Below are 22346 nucleotides of genomic sequence, written 5' to 3'. Positions count from 1 at the left end.
ATTTGTAAATTGTGAAATTGGACAGTTTATACTATCATTCTAACATTAATAGAATCCAGAGATATCGCTGTACATAAGGGACAAGGCCAAAAAGCAAATGAAAGAATCCAACACACACACAGCGATTCAATAGCAAGAGCCAACAGGGGACAGGAAGTGCAGAAGGCAGATTTATTAACAATGAGAGAAATTCTAAAGGAAATAAAACAAACAGCAAACGTTCCCTATGAGGTAATGAAATATTTCAGAGAAACGAAAAACGCTCAGTACAGAAGGAAGGTGAACATATAGGTGAATAGTTAAGCATAAGACACTAAGGAAAGGTTGCTCTAACGAGGCAAAAACATATATATAAGATACATAAGATAACAAAAATTTAGTAACCACAACTCTGTGACTAAGCTAACACACTGTGATAACAAACTAACCAAACTAACGCACTAGAGTAACAAAAACGCTGGAAGAGAACAGGGAAAAACAAGATACACGAGGAGACACACTAGCAACAAACAATAGGAATCAAAGTCCTTATAAACAAGAATGGATGAATGATGTGAATGGGGTTTGAGGACCGTCGCCAGCTGATGCGCGGAAAAACCAAGAGGAAACAACAAAAAGACACGGGAACAAAGTAAATCGGACCAAAGGAACAAAATACCTAACTTCTGACAAGCAATGCTGCATGGCAGGGATCTTCAGGTCGCCAAGCACCACTGCATTAAAAATAGACATGATTCTGCAGATGACATCACTCAGGAACACCTCTGAAAATCAATGTGAAAACTGTTTCTGTATCCACAAATGTTTAGCTTGGTTTAGATACCTGCCATATCAAAGTCTACTATCTAAGGAAACAGACAATGCTGCCTTCTGTGAGCCAAGCTCAATTAAAATGGACTGAGATGAAGTGGGAAACTGTGTGGTCTGACGAAACCAAATTTGAAATTGTTTTAAAATCACGTCATCAGTGCACAGTTCAAAAACCAGCATCTGTAATGGTGTAGAGTACATTTGTACACACAGGTTCTTTAGCAATACGTGCTAAAGAAAAGGTCCTGCTTATTTTAGCAACACAATTTCAAACTACCTTCTGCCTTTATTAACAACATGCCTCAGTAACAAACATTTTTAAAGTGAATAATGTAAGAAAAGAGCCCCTGAACCGGTAAACAGCTGCATCCAGAAAGTATATTCATGCTTATCTTTTTCCACATCTTATGTTACAGCCTTGCAAAATTTTACAAAGCCATGCAATCAAATTTTATTTCTTAAACTGTGCAACGTGTCTCATACTTGCTCTTTAATTGTATCTCAATTTAAACCATGAGAGAAAACTGACAGAAACTGACTACAAAGAGAATGCACAACTTTAAGTCAAAGAACAGCACCAACCCATCTTCCACAGTTGTAATTCTGTCAAAAGCTGTGCCAAAAGCAGACCATTGAAGCAGTACTTTTTGGTCGTTTTCCTATAAACAGCAGTGCGTCACTGCCAAGGTTCCCAGCATTTGATGCCTCTGCTTGTTCAAGTGGTCTGGAATTGCCGGGGCCACCCTCCCTGTGTCTTTCTGCGTGCAGTGCACCTGTGAACACCTGCATTGAAGAGTTACAGCAAGATTTACGACCGCCAGTCTACGGCGTGAGCTGACTGTTATTACTGTGACTGCCTGTCATCTGTTGCTTGAGTTCCTAATGTGATGTGAGGAACCTCCCAGACCCTCCACGGTTGGTATTTTAATAATTCAGAACCTATTTTTTATAAAGAAGAACTTTTTTAGATTGGGATGCTTAGCGTGAAATAAGTACTGCACCACAGTAAATGTGGCTGGAAGGTTTATACTTGGCTTGTTTAAGGAGAGAGTCTTTGTCAGAGTGTGAATTTTTTAAGGTCTGCTTAATAACTATTATTATCGCAGTACCTTGGGATCGAGGGCCAATCGGGATCCAAACAGAAACCATTGCCAACAATGATGTCACAGCAGAGGAATGAGATGAGAAACAAGGTTCGCATACTTTGGAAAACCAAAGCATGTTGTGAAGACTTTAATTGAAGGATGCATAAATCAAACGCTTCATATGTCATAACTTTCAAACACTGCATCTAGTAAATCAAAGTTTGGCTCCGAAGTGATCAAATGAATGATGTGTTATTTGTTGGTTACAATAGGCCAAGGTTGAAGTAGGTCCAGATACTGATGAATCTATAGCCCTCAGCTAAACTTCTGCTGTCTGCCTTTAAATGTTTTCATTGCTAAAATGATCGTACGTGTGAGGTGAGAAAGCATTAACATTCTTTGTTGCAGTGCTGTGCCTCATTTGATCTGATCAGCTTAAGCATCAGTTTTAGTTTTAATATTTACTTTTAAAAATTATGCCCTTGAAGTTTCCCCTTAAAGTAAATGTGATAAAAAAAACCCGCAGTAGTGCAAACTCGAAAAAGTGATGCGGCCTTTTCGCCAAGGATCCCTCGTTGTTCTTTGGTGATATAAGGTGCCTATCAGACACAGATGGTCTGAGTCCTCCACTGTGAAGGACTCACTCACCGGACTACCTTTGCGTTCAGTGTCTTGCGCACAGTGGCATTTAGTGGACCACCTGCTCTGCCTCCTGAGCCACAGCTACCCAGTAGTGTACATATGGCATGCGAACACTCTTAACCCAGTCTTGTGTCTTCAGTGACATCCACTTTACACTTCATTTCACTGCTAATCCTACCTGAGTGAAGGTAACACCATGTTGTAAAAAAAAAAGAAAAACACCTTTTAAAAATACTACATAAAACTCCATATTTTAGTTTTCTAAGGTTGCAGTCTTGCCAACATCCTGCTTCTTCTATTGTCTTTTTCCAAACAGATGTAAATGTGTGGAGCAGGAGAGATCTCAGTGCCACTGAGGCATCATGTAGATGTGTGTGGTTACATGAAGCCATGTTGGAGGTCCCAGGCCCCCCTTTGTCTCCAGCAGTGATTGACAGGCGGCCTAATCCCAGAGAAGCTGAAGGAAATAACATCAAGATGCACCTAATTACACTTTTTTTGTCCTGCAGGCCTTTCTACCACATGTGTGGCATGTATCTGAAATTACACTCCACGTATGAAAGGGATTAGATATGATTCTCGTGCCTGTGTTAGCTTGCAGTTCATACCAATTGGCGAAGTATACAGCAGCGCATCATGCTGTTATTAGAGCTTACAGCGCGGAGGAACAAAATTACGAGTTGTCCCTACAAGGGTTTACATCAGACGCTACTCCCTTTGCTCCTTTGACTGTAAAAATGCGTGAAGAATGCAGTAATGACAGAAGGTGTGCACCGTATGAACACGGGAGCCATGTCGTTGTGGCCATGCTGACATGATAAACTAAATAAGTAAGTACCAGTGCCACAAACGACATCCTGCTTTAGCCCCGGTGAGCTATAATTTCTCCCTAAACAAAACAACGAGAGAAGTTCTTCGAGCACATTGAGACAATAAATGGCGAGAACACGCTGAGTGCGGGCCAAAAGGCCGAATCAACAGCTAATGCAAATCCTGTATCCTGTTTCAGCTCACTGCACGAACAGCTCTGATTAATCATAGCAGAGGTGGTTCTTTGTACACGGAACAGGTATGCTTTAAGTGACGCATAAATTCCTGTGTAGTATTTGCTCATTCTTGATGGTTTCATCACCTCCACCATTCACAGTTGGTTTAGGCTGAGGAATGTGGTGGATCATCTCGCAGCACAGAGGACTGCAGGAGGAACTTGAAAACAGTTGTGACAGTCATGCTAAAATAAGTTTGAGTAATGAACAGCCTGATGACAGACTAATGCTATATCAGTATATTCACGACAGTTTGGCCTTGTGCAAATGCATTAAAATGCGAACGATCATCAGGAACTACAGTGATAAGAAAAAGCAAGTTAACCATTTGCAGTTTCCCATTTTTTTGCATCAATTGCTCATAAAACATGATCTGATCTTCAAGTCATAAATAATATGAATATTTCTAAGCTGATAAAACACTCATGATTTTTAGTACGTCTTAATTAAACGTACCCATAACACTGGGCATAGTGGGTGGTTATTATGTGATATCAAGCGCTGGACTTTAGTTGTCATGGTTACAATATTTAACACCAAGCTACAATTTTGTTACATGTTTGCACAAAAGCTCTAAGATCAGGCATCAAAGCAAATCCGTTAGGTTTAGGGTTAGGGTGTGAAAAAAATGTGGTTTGGATTCAAATAAATAATTCAGTTTGAAATGCAGAGGGAAATTTATGGTTGCTTATTTGTACAGGAGGCTCAATAAATAACCAAACTAATAACAATTAAGACTAAGATGCATTTTAATCTACTAGGTTTTTATGTTCAAACAACTACCCAACTTTTTCAAATCAATCAACCAAACTAGGATGCAGGTTTACACAAAATGCATCTTTTAACACATTAGGAAAGTAAAATAACATTAGGGACATTCAAATATTTTGCTGTATCAGAGAAATTAATTGCATTGTTGACCATTTTACAGAGTAAAATCCCTGTGAATCCCTGCTGTCTCCTCTTGACAATCTGAAACTGACAGAAACTCTGAGCTTTTATTTCCTATCTGACTTCTGGTTGTGTGTCTACTTGTGCAGGGCCTCACTACATGTTATCTAAATGTCCAATCACCTGCCTGTTTTCATGTATGCAGTGCCTCAGTAGGGAAACTGTCCTGCTATCATTCGTCAAGCACATGAAGAATTACCTTAGATAAGACATGTAAATGTGCATGACTTAAGTGGTAGAGCCCTTAATCACTGTGGAAGAAAGTCCTTTTTTCCCCTCTGCCCAGATGTTGACTGTAGAAGCACAAAATGTGAAATAAATAAGGCTTTTGATTTGACAGTATGGAGGTTCACAGTAAGGTTACCAGAATGGCACGGCCTTATAAACCGTGGAAACTAGGAGATTAGTGTAATAATGATGACTGCAAAGCTTAGTCATTCACTCTGGGAACATTAGCCTAGGATTGCGTTGGGGAGCTGTCTGCTGTGTTGCTTTAAAACAACAAGTTTCAACAAGTGACAAGACTCGGATTCTAAAGGGAAAAGAGTCCTCGTGCTTTGGAAGCAGTGACTGCGTGTTGTTTGTGAATCCAGACCCTCGGCAGGTCTGTTAGATTTATTCAAAGCCAGAGTGCATGTCAGCTGTCGTGGTAATGATACTGCAGAAGCAACAATAGTAGCAACGTTACTGTACCTGTGGGCTTGGTGACCTTTCATCTCTCTGCAGCCTCTGATGTTCAGACAAAGTCTGGCAGAGGTAAAAAGGGAGACAGAGATCAAAACCTTCTATCCTAATGCAATTATATTCTGACACTGTTTCTAACTATAAAAAAACCCCTGTAGTCAATTTAACCTGCGACTAGTGGTTGTAGGATGGGTTCACCTCTTGTTATTGTTAAAAGAGCAATAAATCTTTTAAAGGGAGTAGGAAACCGAGGCACTCTCACTATTCTACCCACCACCAACATTTTTAGGCTCGGTACCAAGAAATGTGTCAAAATTTGACAGTTGTAAGCTTTACAGTTTACATCTGTGTCCAGTGCCAATTTCTACCACGTCCTTCATGTCGCAGTCAAAATACAGGCGTGAAGGTCAAAGCAGTCGAATTCAAAATCCGGTGACTGAACTGATACAATTGACAGTTTTTACTTCTGTAATCATGAAGAGGTGAAGAGGTTAGAACTGAGGCTGTCGTGCTGTGGTCCTATGAGAAAGAGATAATTATTTGGCCTAATTAAAGGAAATGAAATTTAACTTGACCTGACCCCAAACGGGCCTTTACAGCTTATTAGGACCAGCAAAGTGCCCTGAATTTGGCAACATTTTTGGCCCTAACAAATCCAGTCACACACACACAGACATACAGACACACACACATCTGCCAGCATTTCCTGTTTTATTTTGGTATTTTTTCTTGTTTCACTTACGTCCTAAGTATCCTTGGCTGGGAAAGTCAGAATGGGGCAGTTGCGGATTAGGGTTGGGTCAGATGTCAGACACTTGTGTGTTCTCAACTGACAACCGTGTCTTGCTTCCCTAACATGTAACATTCCAGCTTAGCTGGACGCAGATAGCTTAGCTTTAGCATAGACATACTGTATCCAGTTACAGGAAGAAACAATTGTCAGAATGTGCTTGTTTTATTTCATCGGTTGGGATTAAAGTGGACTTGCTGCAATGCAGGCTTTGTCTACAGAGGTTACAAATACTCTGCGCCACTTATGCTCACATTTCGAGGTCCGGTCTGACATCACATTGGGAGCAGTTTCAACAGCGCTCGCTCTCCAGCCAGATGATTCCAAATTTTACATTGTTTGAAATCGCCATGGAGACTAGAATTTCTGTAATTTAGAGCACAGCAGGCCCCTAAATATCACTATCACCTTATCCAACCCAAGCAATTCTTTTTGTTTTCCATTATGCCAGCTCTTTATTCAAAGTTTTCCAGAATCATCTGATAATGACGTGCTCGTCTGTCAGCAGGTTTTTAGAACAGAAGAAGATATTTAAATAAAGGTTGATGCTGACAGAAAAATCTCAATCTAGTGAAACAGTCGGCATCGCATGTACTTGATGATGAGCGTTAATACAGAACCCTGCTATTAGCAGATTAACTCTCAGAAGACTTCAGTGGAAGTCAGGTGTTGAGTCACCTGCAGTGTTGACAGAAGCACTTCTAAGTATTTTTGAAGATCTTCAAATGCACAAATTGTTGCCTTCTAACCTCACTGCTGTCAACATCACATGGTGTCTGCATTCTAATGTGGGCTGAGGCAGTGTGTACATGTAAATAACAAGCTCTGGTGAACGGGTGAAGCTCTGCACCTGGTGACTGTAAAAAAGTTAAAACCAGCACACAGCTTTTCTCAGAATAAGTAGAATAAAGGCTATTTCTTCCTTTTGCTCCCTGAGATCTTCATTCTCCTTTCCCATGGCTGCCTCATGGTGCTTGTTGCTGTCCCCCCTCTATCATTGTTTAGACAGCTTGAGGCCTCCTCAAGAAGGGAAAGTTGATATTTGTGTTGAGGCTTTCAGACTAACCACAAGCAGGAGGAACTTTTGCCCGAACTCAGGCAGCCTGACACTAAGACAAACCTATTCATAGCTCTTTGGGAATAAACAGGCAGGTTCAGATAGTGGCCTTCACATTTAACAGGTGACTATTCCGAATATATTTTACAGGATGCTCCTTTTTGTTTCCGACTGATCTGAACAGATGTTTCACCTCCATTTAGGTCCTGAGTGGGATCCAGTGATAGCTAACTGCAGGAGCAGACCTCTGCTGCTGCTTCATTGGCTGAAAATATAGTTCAGCATGGGGTCAGAGGTTTCCATCTGTGTCATCCTCTGTCCAGAAAAACACAGCTGGCCAGACAAAGTGATGTCAGAGCAAAGATGGTCGTTAAATAACTGATGCTTATTGATGTACAATAGAGAAACAGTGCTGGAAAAATCAGACGAAATGCTTTAACACAACGTACAATAACAGCACTGGTTGCACAAATGAATTGAATCAGTAAAACACAGATAAAACACAACCAAATATAGAAAAACTTGTTTTAAATGAAGAAACAGCTACATTGGAAACTTGATTGGAATATTGGAAACATTAGATGCAGTGTTTCCATGGGACACATGATAGTAGATAACGAAAGTTACGTTTCTCACCATTGAATGAATTAGTGAACATTATATAGGGAGTAGGGAATGAGTGAGTAGGGGGTGATTTCAGACACACCCTAGTTGTTCTGGTGGTGAGCTAGTGGTACTTTGTTGTAACCTAGGGACATGATTTAGATGTATATGAACTTGCTCCCTGGAAACGTTTCTGTGGTCGTTTTGGTGGTGATTGCAAAGCACAATCAGTTTTATCTGTTTTTTTTTTTTTTTTTTAAAACACAATAAATAAAAGGCAAAAATAAAAATAAGTGAACCCCCAAAATTTTACTTTTAATTTATTTTTTGTTAGCCTGATTGTCTCATGCTTTTTCCATGTTGGACTTTGAGCAGATTTGAGCAATGCAGGAATGATGGCCAACATTTCAAAAATGTTACAGGTAAGTTATCTAACATACGGGGGGGTGCGTAGTGTGGCTGAATATGAGGTTGAGTCAAATGGTTTATTTATTCCGGGGCAGGTAATTTGAGTGGTATCATGCCATTGAATGGACTTTATCATGATCACACCCATAGTTATGGTTTAGTTGGTCACCTTCTTACAACTGCCATAGTTATTATGAGGAAGTCCTGTGGGATACTGGTAACATTTATCAGTCTTGGTTAATAATACAAATGCTGTGCTTTTGATAACATTAATCGGGTGGAGAGGTGAGTGGAAAAACACAGCACTTTGAGGCAAGAGAAACTGGCTTGTGTCCCTTTTGATATTGTTTCTATCTATTAAGCTACAGCACTGTCTTTTCCAATCTAACCTTCTTGTTTTGGTACGTAACACCTAACAGCTTTGGGGTGGACCATACGCCACGATAATGACTAACACTGAGCCTACTAAATGGTAAATGTTCTGCACTTATATGGCGCTTTTCTACCTATTGGCACTGAAAGCACTTTACACTGCTTCTTATTCACCCATTCACACTCACAATCACACACACTTATACACCGATGGGGGAGCTGCTATGCAGCTGGCCAACACTCACCGCAACTAAGTTGGGGTTCAGTGTCTTGCTCAAGGACACTTTGACATGTGACCAGAGGAGCCGGGGATTGAACCAACAACTGTGAGATTGGTGGACAACCGCTCTACCTTCCTGCGCCACAGTCGCCACTAGCATATAGGACACGTACCTCCAACAGATAACAGCCACTAAATGACACGATGTTAGGTGTTTCACTGAGATGCTGCTTCTTGTTTTAATTAGTACATATTTTATTACACACATTAACACCTGGAAGATTTCCAGGGCAACCACAGTGTGACCTGTGGTCACCGAGCTCTGTCACTGGATGAGTTGGGATTAAAGACCTTCTTAAAAGGCACCACAGGGGTGTTGATATTCTGCCCGTCCCTTTGCAGAACATCTTTTTCCACATTACACTAGAAAACCAACAAATTACAGTGTCAACACTGTTCTTAGGGAACTCTATACATTACTCCTGACTGGAAGACAACTAGAGGTAATTAAGAATATGTACTTTTAATGATATATTGCTGTGCATACAACATTATAGTACTGCTGGAACGTATCCCAATTCTAGTCAAAGGTTGTGCTATAAATTGCCCTACAAATACAGCTCTGGAAGCCTAAAACTGCAGCTCTACATCTAAACACCTGTAAGAATGGACCCCTTTTGTGAACCTTAGTTGAAAGAGAAAATCAGATCAAATCCAGCTATTTACAAACTTGTCCTTAATTTCGGGGCTACATGATAGGCCGACCTAGCAGATACACAATAGCTGTTCCTCCCCCTGGAATAATGTAGCGCTCCTCTGGAATGCTTAGCAGGTTCCTGGAGGCCATTCCCCATTCAGCAAACAATCACTGCCAGGTAATAAAAGAAGCGTTTGTGCGATATGTCAGCAGTGTGCGCCCGGCTTAAAAGCAGGGAGATGGTGTGGCAAGATTGCATTCACTTTTTTCTCTCAGAGGGGAAAGCTATACTATTATTACCAGTAGCCATTGACACAGCTACAGTACTTCTTTGAAATTAAATGTGGCACAGGCACTGTCAGATGATACTTGTGCGATCACAGTCACCAGAAATTGCGATTCCAGAGGTCCAATGATTCTCTGGTTACAGGTGCAGGTACCACAAAGGTGTGCCCCTACTAAAAATCATTCATGTGTCTAACAGGAAAAATTATACAGAGAAATATATAATCTCTCTGTCCTTTTTACACCCACTGATCTGTGCTGTTAGTTTCTCCACTGCTCCTCCCATTAAATCACCTATTAATCAAACTTTGCAGGCTGAGAATTTTTGTTTTTCTTCTGTTTCAATCTGTCAGTAGTCTAAAAAAAGACAGGGAGTCACGGAGCCACAAAGCTAGTCTGCACACGTGTGTTTTCTGCATGCTCTAGAAAACACACAAAAACACACAGGTTTGTTTTGTCTCATCTGCCTATTCTGTAGCCGTGAGCTGCAGACTTATTAAACCCATTCATCATTTGACCCAGAGCAGACTGTCATTGTGGTGCGGTAGACAGAGGAGAGCACGAACGCTGTCTGTGGTTTACAACAATCAACATTTGCATGCATGTGGATGTTTCCACAACTCTGTTTCCAAAAGAGAAAAAAAAACACAGTATTAAATATAAATAAGAAGACAATGCAATGCAATGTGCAAATCGATTAAAGCTTCAATATTTAATCATTTCTATTTTAAAATAATTACTGCAGTACAGAACTATGCAACTTTGGAGTCCCGTCCCACGGACTGTGTAGCTTTATTGTATCAAATCCAAGGCTAAACATCAAAGGCTAAATACCATGTCTGCACAGAAAGTGTAGTTTGTGCAGCACAATAGCAGAGCACCAGCTTCAACTTTGAACAACAGAAGGTTGCAGCTGATGTTTTTGGTGTTGGACCAGTAAGTAATAACTTATTAGCTGCTTGCTGTCTGCTGTGTTTTGTGTTGTTGTTGTGGTAATGAGGGTAATTGGCAACAAGTTAGTTTCATCAGTAAAATCTCTAAAGATGTGCAATAAGGCCAAACAAAAAAACGCACTGAACACCTGTGAACACCACCTTCATTGAACACAGATTGTAGCTCCATTAACAAATTCAAGTTAAACTGAACCTGATCTCATTTATGAAACATTTTTGTAAATATTTTATTCTTGTCTTAATTCTGTGGACGTTTTATTTCTTACAGATGATCATTTCCTTCCACGCAGCCTTCTTAAAGTAGTGTTTTCACTGTGTAGGTCAAATGAAGCTCATGTACTTGATATGTGTTGAAATGTATACTCAGAAAAACACTTTAGATCTGTTTTTAAGAATCGATTGAGAACACACATGGTCTGAGCTGTATTTATCCATTGCGTCAGAATTTACAACTGAGCCGACACATCTGTTGCTCCCTCTTAACTAATGACCTCATCATTTATTGGTACAGTTGTGACTTTGGCAGATCGATTGGCATATCGCCATTGTCCAAAAAACAAACTCGTGTTTTCCTTTGTAATTCAGTCCGACAGTGATGTCAGGGGATAACCACATTCAGGGAGTTATAGCTGCACCTAATCTGTGATGCAAGACATAGCAAATCAAGTTCTGTATAATGTTAACACGGCTTAATTCACAGAAAGTATAAAGAAAATGCAGTAGTGAGCTTTTTTTTTTTTTCTTTAGGGAAGACTGCCTGGTGATACACGTTTAAAAGGTTCCATATGAATGAATGAATAAATGTAGTGCATGTCGACCACTGGTTTGTTAAAGTTAATCCTCTTAGCTCCAACGCAATGTTAAACATGGACAATGCATCGTAATGTGGTTATCAGGAGCAATCCCATGGCTGTGGAGATGCTAAACAGCCTGGCTTGTTGGGTTAGGCCTCCCAGAAAAGACGAGGCGATATTTTTCAAATTGTCTGCCCTGCGAGCCATGATAGAGCTGCCTGTCACATTTTTCTCCCTGACTACAGGGGTTCCCTTTTAGAGGAGCTCACAGGCCCTGCAATGTGACCCACAAATGCCCCTCCAGCCTTGTTTGCATTCAAATGTGATAAAACTAAGAGATGACCGCCTCCCCCCCCCCCAACACACACACACACAGCCAGGCAGAAAATGGATTAGGTCAAAAGTGACAGGCTCCTTGGAGATCCTGCCTCATCGGCTAGTCACATCGCGGAAGAAAAGAGGCCTCCTAAGCTCAGCATTGGAAGCCAGTTAAGGAGCTTTGCTATCCCTTTCACACTTCCAGTGTTCCCAGTGGCAGTTAGCCAGCCATGGGGACCAGCTCCTACACAAGGCCAGTCATTCAGCTCTTCCCAGTGCCATGGTGCAGCCCCTCCCCAGCAGTGCAGTGAGGTTTTTTCTTTTAAAGCAAAGATCACCATTGTGTTTGTATTTCTTTGTTTTTCTGTTATGTGTATTGGGTATAAAAAGTGTGAAGTTGTGGACGTGTATTTGCCAAAGTCTAAACATATTAATCCACAACAAGTCAGAGGTTTCTGTTGTTCACATAACCCTTTAACTCCCTTTTCATTTTGATATTTGATACTGCGTATTTGCGAAGGTGGAAAGTAACACAGAACATTTACTTAAATACTATTCTGATAATTACTATTCTGATAATTCCTACTCCTACTAGTTAATTTCGAGAATTGTAATAATAAAACTAAATACAATTAACCATAAGACTTAATTCATCACCTTGTAACATTCAGTTACCCAGCAGTACACAATGTAATTCCAATGATAACGATTAATCTGGCTTTGTGTAACACACATAACTCTGTATCTTATGTAAATATGTATTTTGTTGCAGATACAGCCATCTAAAAATGTATTAATAAAATAATACCAAGGCTGGTTCATACTCTTCCCCTGTTCACTCCTTGATTTCCTAACAGAGATCTGCTCTGTGACTGTCCAGTTGACTGTCCCTAAAGAAGTTTGTTTAAAGCTCATCTCTGTTGACTTTGGCTTAATGTGCTGCAAGACACAGGATGCTTCTGTTCAAGCAAACACAGTCACGTTTACACGCTGCTGGACAAGCTTCCACTGTCACATCTTCATGATGTTTTTCTTTTACCATAAAATGATCAAATATTTTAACGAGGCCAGTTTCCCTGTTATGATGATGACTCGAGGGAGCCTTCAGTGACACCAGATGCCCAAATATGTCAATAGGTGGTTGAATAGTCATAGATTTATTATGGTTGTATATTCCCAAAATATGTTAGAGGACACAACATCTTGTCATGGAGATCAGGACCTGGGGCGCCATCTGCAGGTTAATGCTGTCAGAGGGCTCCGCACCAGTTTTCATAGAGACACATCATAGCGCACACACACGCACACACACACACACACACATTGGTGTACAAAACTGTACAAAGCTTACAATTTCAAAAAATTTTAGTTGTACCAGTAAATGATGAATCATAATATTTTCCTTTATTTAGCTGATCACTTGTGTTTATTTAATTGAATTAACTGGACACTGCAGTGAAAAAAAAGACAAAAAGCTGTAATCTTTTACCAGGTCATTCGGGAAATTCTATTTTCCTTAACAACTTTATATGGTCATCAGCGTGGTTCAATGTCCAGTACAAATAATAAACTTTAGAACTGTTAAAGGTTTGCGCCAAACAAAATGTTATGTATCAAATAACATTAAAACCTGCTACGATGATATTGTTCTCAATAAGAAATGAAACTTATATTTATTTATAAAAAATGAAACTTGGGGTAATGTTAAAAAACTCTGTATTCTCCATTCAGTCTGAGGTCTGGGCCAGTTTCAGCTGTGTTTATTATGAAGATGATATCTAGTGTTTAATGTGAATGAGCTTAAGTTCTTCCAAGCACAGACAAACCTCAAAGCCAAAAGTATCAAGCCACCAAAAAGCAGCTGTGTGTATCATGTGTCATCACTCACACATAACCCGTCCACACCTTAGACACACAAATACACACAAACACAAAACAACCCATGAATTTAACTCTTTGTTCCACATATATCGTTTCAGTAAAATGAAATGAAATTTATGCCATTTGTATGTATATTTATGATCAACAGATCAACAGATATGGTGTTGATCTGATACCAGCTTTCCAAAGCCAAGATCACAAATATCAATTCTGATTTATTATTATATTAATGAAAGCAGCTGAAATACTATAATGCAGGCTAAATAGAAAATAAACCTCTGGTGCTATGGGAAAGACACCTAGTTGAAATACAATATTACAACAGGCTCTACAGCACAATCTTTGTGTAGATGTGTCTCGTCTTTGTCCACGGTCGTAATAGATATAAATAATAATGTGAAAGATATGGCCAGTGAAAGATAACTTCACTAAACAGTTAAACATTTAAAACTCTTATTTTAATTTATTACATTTTATCCTTAATATAAGGAAAATAATATTACTGTAAAGACATATGCATCAGCTATAATGGTAGTCAATGTATGGACGTGTAAAGCATCTACAGCAGGACTAAATGTTGCCACTGTGACTAAGCTGGTGGAGCTGTTGTCCACTAACTACAGGGTTAGTGGTTTGATTGCTATTTTCTCATGACCAAGTGTTCTTTAAAACGACCCTTGACCCACAAGTAGTAACTCCACAATAATTTCCCCTTATAATCAATAAGGTTTTAAAGGTATGTTTATACTTTATGTGAGATGAGAAAAGACTCACATTTTGGTGACTTTATCTTATCGTTACCTCTTATTCTGGGAATTCAGAAGAAGGAAAAAATACATTGGCAATGAAAACGGAGACAAAATTTTAACGAACAAATAAAAAGTTTGGGGTCAAAGCAAAGTCCTATCAGAAGAAGTGTTTTCGTTACATGGGATGCAATTGCAAGAAAGTTGCAAGAAGTTTTATTTAATATTTTTATAGATTTTTATAGATTTAAGTGCATAGGAAGGTGTGGAAGTGTTTTGTTTTCAGCAGTTTTTTGAATATTGGGAATGAGTTTACTGAGCATGCAGAGTTTGGTAGCTCGTTCCACCATCATGGGATGAATGAGCTGAAGAGTTTTGCTTGATGTCTCTGGGACCCCCAGATGTCATTCATTGGCAGAGCGCAGCGGACGGGAGGAATTGTAGACCTGTTGTGGATCTGTTGGGTTGATCACCCTGTAAGCAAGAGACAGAGCTTGGAACTGATGCGAGCAGCTGTAGAGATCTGAATAGGAGTGTGACATGAGACCTTTATGGCTGATTAAAAATGATGCTGCATTTTGGATCATCTGCAAGGGTTTGACTGTGCATAGCCGTAACCCCATCAACAAAGCGTTGCAGTAATCAAGACGAGATGTGACCAGCGCCTGTACAATGAGTTAGGTTGTATATTCCGTGAGGTGGGGTCTGATCTTCCTGATGTTGTAGAGAGCAAATCTGCATGATCTAGAGACTGAGAAGATGTGCTCCTTAAAGCTCAGTGGGTTGTCGATAATGACCCTCAGATTTCAGGCCGACTTAGTGGGGACAGTCAGTGCAGATCCATTGTTGATGCTGATGTTGTGTTGCGTCAAAGGTCTGGCTGAGAAGACAAGAACTTTGGTTACAAAAGTGTTGAGCTGAAGATGTCTCTATCTATCCACGCAAAGATGTCAGAGAGACTAGCAGAAATGCGTGATGAGACAGTGGAGTCATCTGGTGGAAAGCACAGGAGTAGCTGTGTGTCATCAGCATAGCAGTAATAGGAAAGGCCATGTAAGTGGATGATAATACTCAGGACAGTAGTAAAGATGGAAAAAAGTAGAGGACCAAGAACTGAGCCCTGCTGCACGCTGGTAAAAGGCTATGAGAGTCAAAAACGCGAAAGACAACAGGGATCTGCTAAAAACATAGAGAAAAAAAACAGGCTTCCCAGAGTAGAAAGGGGTTAATGTGAAGCAAAGTGAAGAAACACACGAAGTGCAAGAAGTTAAAAAAAAGTGTCTTATGGTGTCCTTGCTCTGTCTACACACAAGGAGGGCTGAACTTAACAGAAGGGGTAACGGAGAGTAAAGAAGTTTAAAACCCTGCTTGTTGCTCTTTCTTTTGCCAACCATTTAACCCACCAGCTGGAATATTAAAACAACTAAACTATTCACATGTTGTAGAAATGGGCTCCAAAACCTACCGTAATGCCCAGAGACACAGACTCATTGAACAGCCAACAGTTAAGTGGGCAAAAATGCTGTGGAGGGTATTTTCATACAGAGAATGGTGTTATTTCAGCATTATAAAAACAAGAACCATAACAGGGAAATGTATTAATATTGTAGTAATATTTATTCTCTGCAAAGTTCACATTTATTTGGGAACGGCGATGTTCATTATGTTGTTGGAGGACTGTTAAGAGAGACCAAGGTCACAGTTCACATCTGCACCTGCTGCCCTTAATGGCATAAAGGATTGGAATTATAGGGCAGGTGATTTATCTATTCCATCATCACCTGCATATAGCTGCACTTCAGAGCTAAACTGATTACTAACTCATTATTATTGCATGTGCTGAGAGAAGGAGCCTTGCAAGTGAACATGAATCAAGTGCTTCTAATCGTCCAATGTACAACAATAAGATGTGACTCTGCACCTGTTTTCAAGCAGAAGTCAAATGATTCATGTTTATGATTCATTTTGCGATCTAAAGCAAAAATTGCCCTTCTGCTGAAAACAAATGAAGCTAATTAAGTCTTCACATGCTGGGATGACTCAGACAGCAGGAAAATTACTGAGCTGTCTTCATCAGTCAAAGAGAGGGAGCGCAGCATCATGGAAAACCGAGATAGATGTGAGCACAGCCCCACCTCCTGTTTCCTGCCAAAGGGGCCGATGAAAGAACTGTCACTTTCAGCTATTGGTGGTGTGGTGGCTGAGAGATAAGTAATAACAAAGACAAGCAAGATAGAGTCTGATGGTACCCAGGTATCACATCAGAGCTCCACACAGTTCACACAGAGCCCAGTGGAGATAAAGACAAAGGCTGATCTCAATCGTTGCACACAAAGAGGCAGGTGGAGGTTCCTCAGCAACAAGGAGACACAAAACAGAATTAATTTTGAGAGGAGAGATCCTTAATAACAGCAACCAAATCACCTGGCATCACATGAAACAGCTGTTCACCACAAGTTACCGTATCAGCAAAACAGGCCCAGGTGGGTTTGTGCTGAATATCACTGAGGGTTGTTATCTGAAGAAGTGCTGAACTCTTCCTCTGTATCTGTATCACTGAGATTATTCTGTAAAATATGACTCAAAGTAAAATGGCCAGCAAAGATGTTCTAACGGTCTGATGAACGTGACACCGTCACACTGGATTTCGATACAGAAATGTTTAGAGGAAGCAGTTGGTGTGGATGGATGGGTCATCAAAGCCGAGAACTTGTGTGTGAGTTCAGTGTGAAACGACTATCTGTTGTTTTTGATGTTATTGTAACTAAGAGGATGTGTTGTAATGCGGCGTATGATTAGGAAGAAGTGATTATAAGCCAAACCACAACGGTCTGATTAAACCTAGTAACCCAGGTGTTTTTGTGCCTACATCAAACCAAGCCACTGTGTTTGTACGGTCGTAATCGAATGATTTCACAGTTTAAGAGGAAAAGTTGTATTACGCCAGTTGCAACTTGTATTTATTCGTTTTCTGTATTGTTTTAATTAATATTTAACTAAGTAAACCCCACTGAGGCTAACAACGTATTTCTCAAAGGCAACATGACGGCGCTTCACTTCTTTGTCTAATCATGTAAAATTAAGTTTTATGTAATGAACTTTACATTAGCAGAAGTCATGTGTTGAACAGCTATTTTACATGTTGAAGTTACTCTAATATTATTGTGCCTTTCAGTAACACACAAATAAATTACTTCAAATTGCTATAAATATGTCACTACAGGTCAGTGTTTAAGGTTTACATTCAGAAATATAAGGACTGTGTATTCACGTGGCAACACTGAACTTCTGAAGCTGTGAAAATGCACGTTAGAAGACTGTGTGTTTGTGTGCAGACATGAGGGAAACAATAAAAGTGCAAAGCTCTCTAATAATACTAAGCCGCAAACCCTGCGATCCAAGTAGGTTTTTCAGTGAAAATATAGCAAACATGTAACCACAGTGTAGAGAAAGAAGGACAGAACAGGTTAAAGTAAAGACCTTTTTCCATGTTAAAAGTATTAGTAATGGGCAAAAACGCCCCATTTTCTTTCAATAAAGGTTTGTGTTGAATACTCTAAGAGTGAAAACGATTAGGTGCAGACTGAAGTGTATAGGGTCCCTCTGTGAACGATGTTGCACATAGACCAGCATATCGTCAGTATAACAATGACTGCAGTTACGTGCGCTCAAGAAACCTGGTTACTGAAAATGTGGAAGCCTCGTGCACAGATTTTAACTGTATAGTGTTTTATTGTTTATTTTTGCTGTGTTTTTTTGTTGCAGCTGATAGACAACCCAGGGTGGACAGAGGCAAAAAAAAAAAGAGAGACACACAGTTGATCCACAGCACAAACTAAGACTTACTTAGACTTTTACAAGGCACTTTGTGTTATTTAAATTTTCGGACTGACTCCCTCATCCAGCCTTTTGTTACGTTATGTGGTGTTGAACAAAGCTGATTAGAAACCTGGGTACTTGTATACATGAGAGTTTAATCAGCATTCTTCAGGAGAACTCTTCCTGGGGAAGTCCCCTACCCTGAATTGGGAACACAGCCTTTCTCTTTACATTACAGTTAAGAAATCCACTGTAACCTGGTTACTTAAATCCCCCTATACCCACTAAAGAAGTATATCCATCGGCATTAACATCTAGATTATTTATAATAATGAGACTAAAAGCAGCCCAAGTACAGAACCTTGGGTTACACCAATAAGCTGTTTGATCTATTTTAAAGCCTCACGAATGTTTAAAATTAAGAGAAAGTCTTAATGTATTTATCAAGCCATTAAATGCTGACGCTCTTGACATATAAATAAAATGCTCAGTGAAAATGTGTTATTTTTTGTACCGGAACATATAATATTGTAATTCAATTTTTAATCACGATTAATCCCAGACTGTCTGTAGTTAATCAGAATTGTCTTATCTACTCAGAATTTGCTGTTGATGAAGCTAATTGGTGAAAACATAATTCTTTATTATTTATATGAATCATTTCTACAACATATATATATATATATATATATATAGATAGATAGATAGATAGATAGATAGATAGATAGATAGATAGATATACAGTATATAATGTCCCTTATTCTTATATCTTCATACATTAAAAACTGTCTTGATATTAATTACCGGGGTAGGTTTAAAATGTGGTTCACTGGTTTAACTGGTAGAGAGAGGGGGACAGGATTAATTCAATTCAATTCAATTCAACTTTATTTATATAGCGCCAATTCACAACAAAGTCATCTCAGGGCACTTTACAGAATAAAGTCAAGATTATAAAGATATATAAAGAGAACCCAACAATTCCCCCTGGAGCAAGCCATAGGCAACAGTGGAGAGGAAAAACTCCCTTTAACGCAAGAAACCTCCAGCAGAACCAGGCTCAGGGTGGACGGCCATCTGCCTCGACCGGTTGGAGTGAGAGAGAAAAGAACAGAGCTAATTAAGACTAATAGACTCCAACCAGACTCCAACCAGTCATTATAAAAGATCCCATATTTAGGGGGTCAAAAAAAGGAATTAGCCTTAATACATTATTGCGTTGACAGCACATACATCCACTTGTAGTGACTAAAACATTTCTAAATGTCTACATGGCTACGCCCGCTTGGGTAAGCATAGGGAAATGGGGTGGCCTTGATTTAAAACAGAAAAAAAAGTTCTTTTCTAAACCTAAACTAATTATAGAGCATAAGGGAAAAAAAAATGGAAATTCCAGGATTGACAGGACCAAAAGCAAAAACAACACATTGTTCTCCCTAAAGCTTGATGCTTTGAAAAAAGTGGATCAGATACCTGATCAGTTCACGAACAGAATATTTTCTCTTAGTGAGAACGAAGTAACACTGGCCACCTTTTTAAGACACAAAACATTTGGAGTTCGCCTGGTGTAGAGCCAAATCTGATTTGCATGTTGACAAAGACAAATTGCACTTGAATTGGTGATGTGGCCGGCAGAGATGCACGCATGTGTCTCGGCGTATCAGTCATAGCGCTACCTTTGGCTGGACAGGGGTAACCTAGAGGGAGGTATTTGTGAGTAATGAGAGGGAGGGTGACAGCCCTTTCACAGGCAGACTGAATATCTGTATTCAGGAAGTTCAACACCTGGTCCATGCTATTTGTCCTCAAGGAGGGCAAACAGAAGATCTTCCTAAATTATCATGTCTTTAGAGATGTCCATTCACTGATCCTACCTCTGAATTAAATCATTAAGTTCTCAACCTATGTCATGCAGGTTATTAATAGGCATAATTTGGACCTAATTACAGGTTTATAACTCAGCAGTAATGATAGGAAGCACAGAGCTTGGCTTTGAAGTGAGATCCCAATCATCTGGAAGATAGATAAGCACCACTCCTGCAGATACTTTTACGTCAACAGCCTCAGGGGTCATAAAGAGAAAGGTTTCTTCATTTTGGAAAATAAACAATGGGTTGAGTTTGGAAGAGTATGAATGGAAGCAAGTCAGTGCAGTGGAAATTAAATTTGTATGTTGCAAGAACCATCATGTGTGTCTTTGAGGCGTCGTTTGAAAATCATCTGAACAAGCTTAAAATATCTGCGATGGAATAATTTAAATTTGGTATTTGAGACTTTTGTGCCTGTTTCCGAGGAAAACTCCGACAGTGTCACCAGTGAATTTATAAACACAGAAACTGCAATATGAGTGGCTGATGCAGAGGTGGCCTATTTCAAACAATGTTCCCTTTATGTGTATCCTCCTGTGATCGTCTGTCAGCTCCCCCCCCCCCTCATCTCCTCCCTCCCGTTTGGGTTTCCCAGCAAACAGACAGCTCCAGGTCAGTCTGTCAGGCGGGTTTTACCCGCACCTGAACTCTGCACCACCTCTTGCTGTAGCCGGCAGCACCGGCAGTGCTGTCTTATCCACTAAACAAACGGTGAATTCCAGGTTCGTGTCCCGAGGCTGTGATACTTCCACTACACATAGCCCTAATATGTTTTCACATGAAGCTCCTAATAGAAAAAAGGAAGGTTTTGCTCCGAGGCTTATATCTAGGAAAGGATCCGGTTTGCTGGTTGTCAGAAGATTTTTCTGCTTAAAGTGACATTTACATTATTTTACCTTGAAGGATGATTTCAGCCTGAGGAAATACATGGATGTGTGAAATTCACTTTTTCCTAAATGTTCTGTTTTATTTAAAATCCCATCAGTTATGTAGGAAGCTGAATGTTTTCAAGGACACTTAATAAGTATTTATAAGGGTGGAACTTTAGTTTTTCCTTTTTACTGGTGCTGGTTTAGGCAGAAAACAACAAAAATACACCAGCAGATGAAGGCATCATCACATGTTATATAGTGCACATAGACACATTTGGATCAGGTGACCCTGATTTGTGTCAGTGTGTGTATAGTGCACACACTATTTCATGTTCAGTTATTATTGTGAAATTACTTCCTATGCAAATACAGTATATAACACGCTGCACACACTCAGCCTTTTTTTCTGCACCGTATCAGCTACACATACTTTACACATAAAGGTTTTCTGCTTGGCATCCTTTCAGGTATTTATAGCCAAGGGAACAATACATCAAGTTACAGGCAGCATAAAATAACAAGACAGGATTGTGCCAGTTTCTGCCAGCTGTGAGCCCTGTGAACCCCAGTTTACCTGTGATTTCTTTGATTGGGATTCAAGAATCCTCGTCTTTAGACAAACATCCAAACATGTCTGTTTTACAGTAGGGCCTGTACATGCCTTGAAATGATATCATTTGAAATACGTCTATACCTTTCAGCATAGAAAAGTCCCCTCAATAGAAGACAGGATTAACACTAAATGATATCTATGACCCATTAGACAACATAGAAAATGACATTTTGCGTTGATCACCTGCATTTTAGGTGCCCACCAGCATTTTACTTTTAAAGATTAGTCTTTATTTTAATTGTATGTGTTAAAAAAGGATCAGAGACCTGTCGGTAGTAGAAACTTACCCCATTTTTAATATTTCAAAATAATGACACACGCTTTGGGTTATAGCCAATATAACAATTAGTATTGCCCTGAAAGAGAAACCACTGCTGTACTGTGTAACATTGAACGAACATGTCAGTCACAGAAAAGGGCTGATGACAGACGTTGTGAGAGCTGTGAAGAAAAACCCCAAAACAGACAGCAAGATGAACCCCAATCAAAGTGATAGAAAAGGCCAAAGTTTAGAGAGAAAAAACTAACTGCTTATGAACCACACCAGACTGTGTGCAGTATGGTGGAGGTAGTGTTGAAGCTTGAGCGTGCATGGCTGTTTCTGAACCAGGGCCCGATAATATGGGCCCGATGCAGTTGTTGCAAACAAAGTATCAACAAAATATTAAGTTATTCGCTTTAATCCATCCATCAATTATCCATAACTCTATATTCTATTCAGAGTGGCAGGGTCGCTGAAGTATATCCCAGCTGTCATAGGGTGAGAGTTGGGGTCCACCCTGGACAGGTCTTTGGACTATCTCCAGGCCCATTCAGTCAGTGTCAGTCTCAG

The sequence above is a fragment of the Channa argus genome, chromosome 5, assembly GCF_033026475.1.
Source record: "Channa argus isolate prfri chromosome 5, Channa argus male v1.0, whole genome shotgun sequence".
NCBI classification, from domain to species: domain Eukaryota; kingdom Metazoa; phylum Chordata; class Actinopteri; order Anabantiformes; family Channidae; genus Channa; species Channa argus.
The sequence above is the reverse complement of the archived record's forward strand: the minus strand, read 5'-3'. Positions refer to the sequence as shown.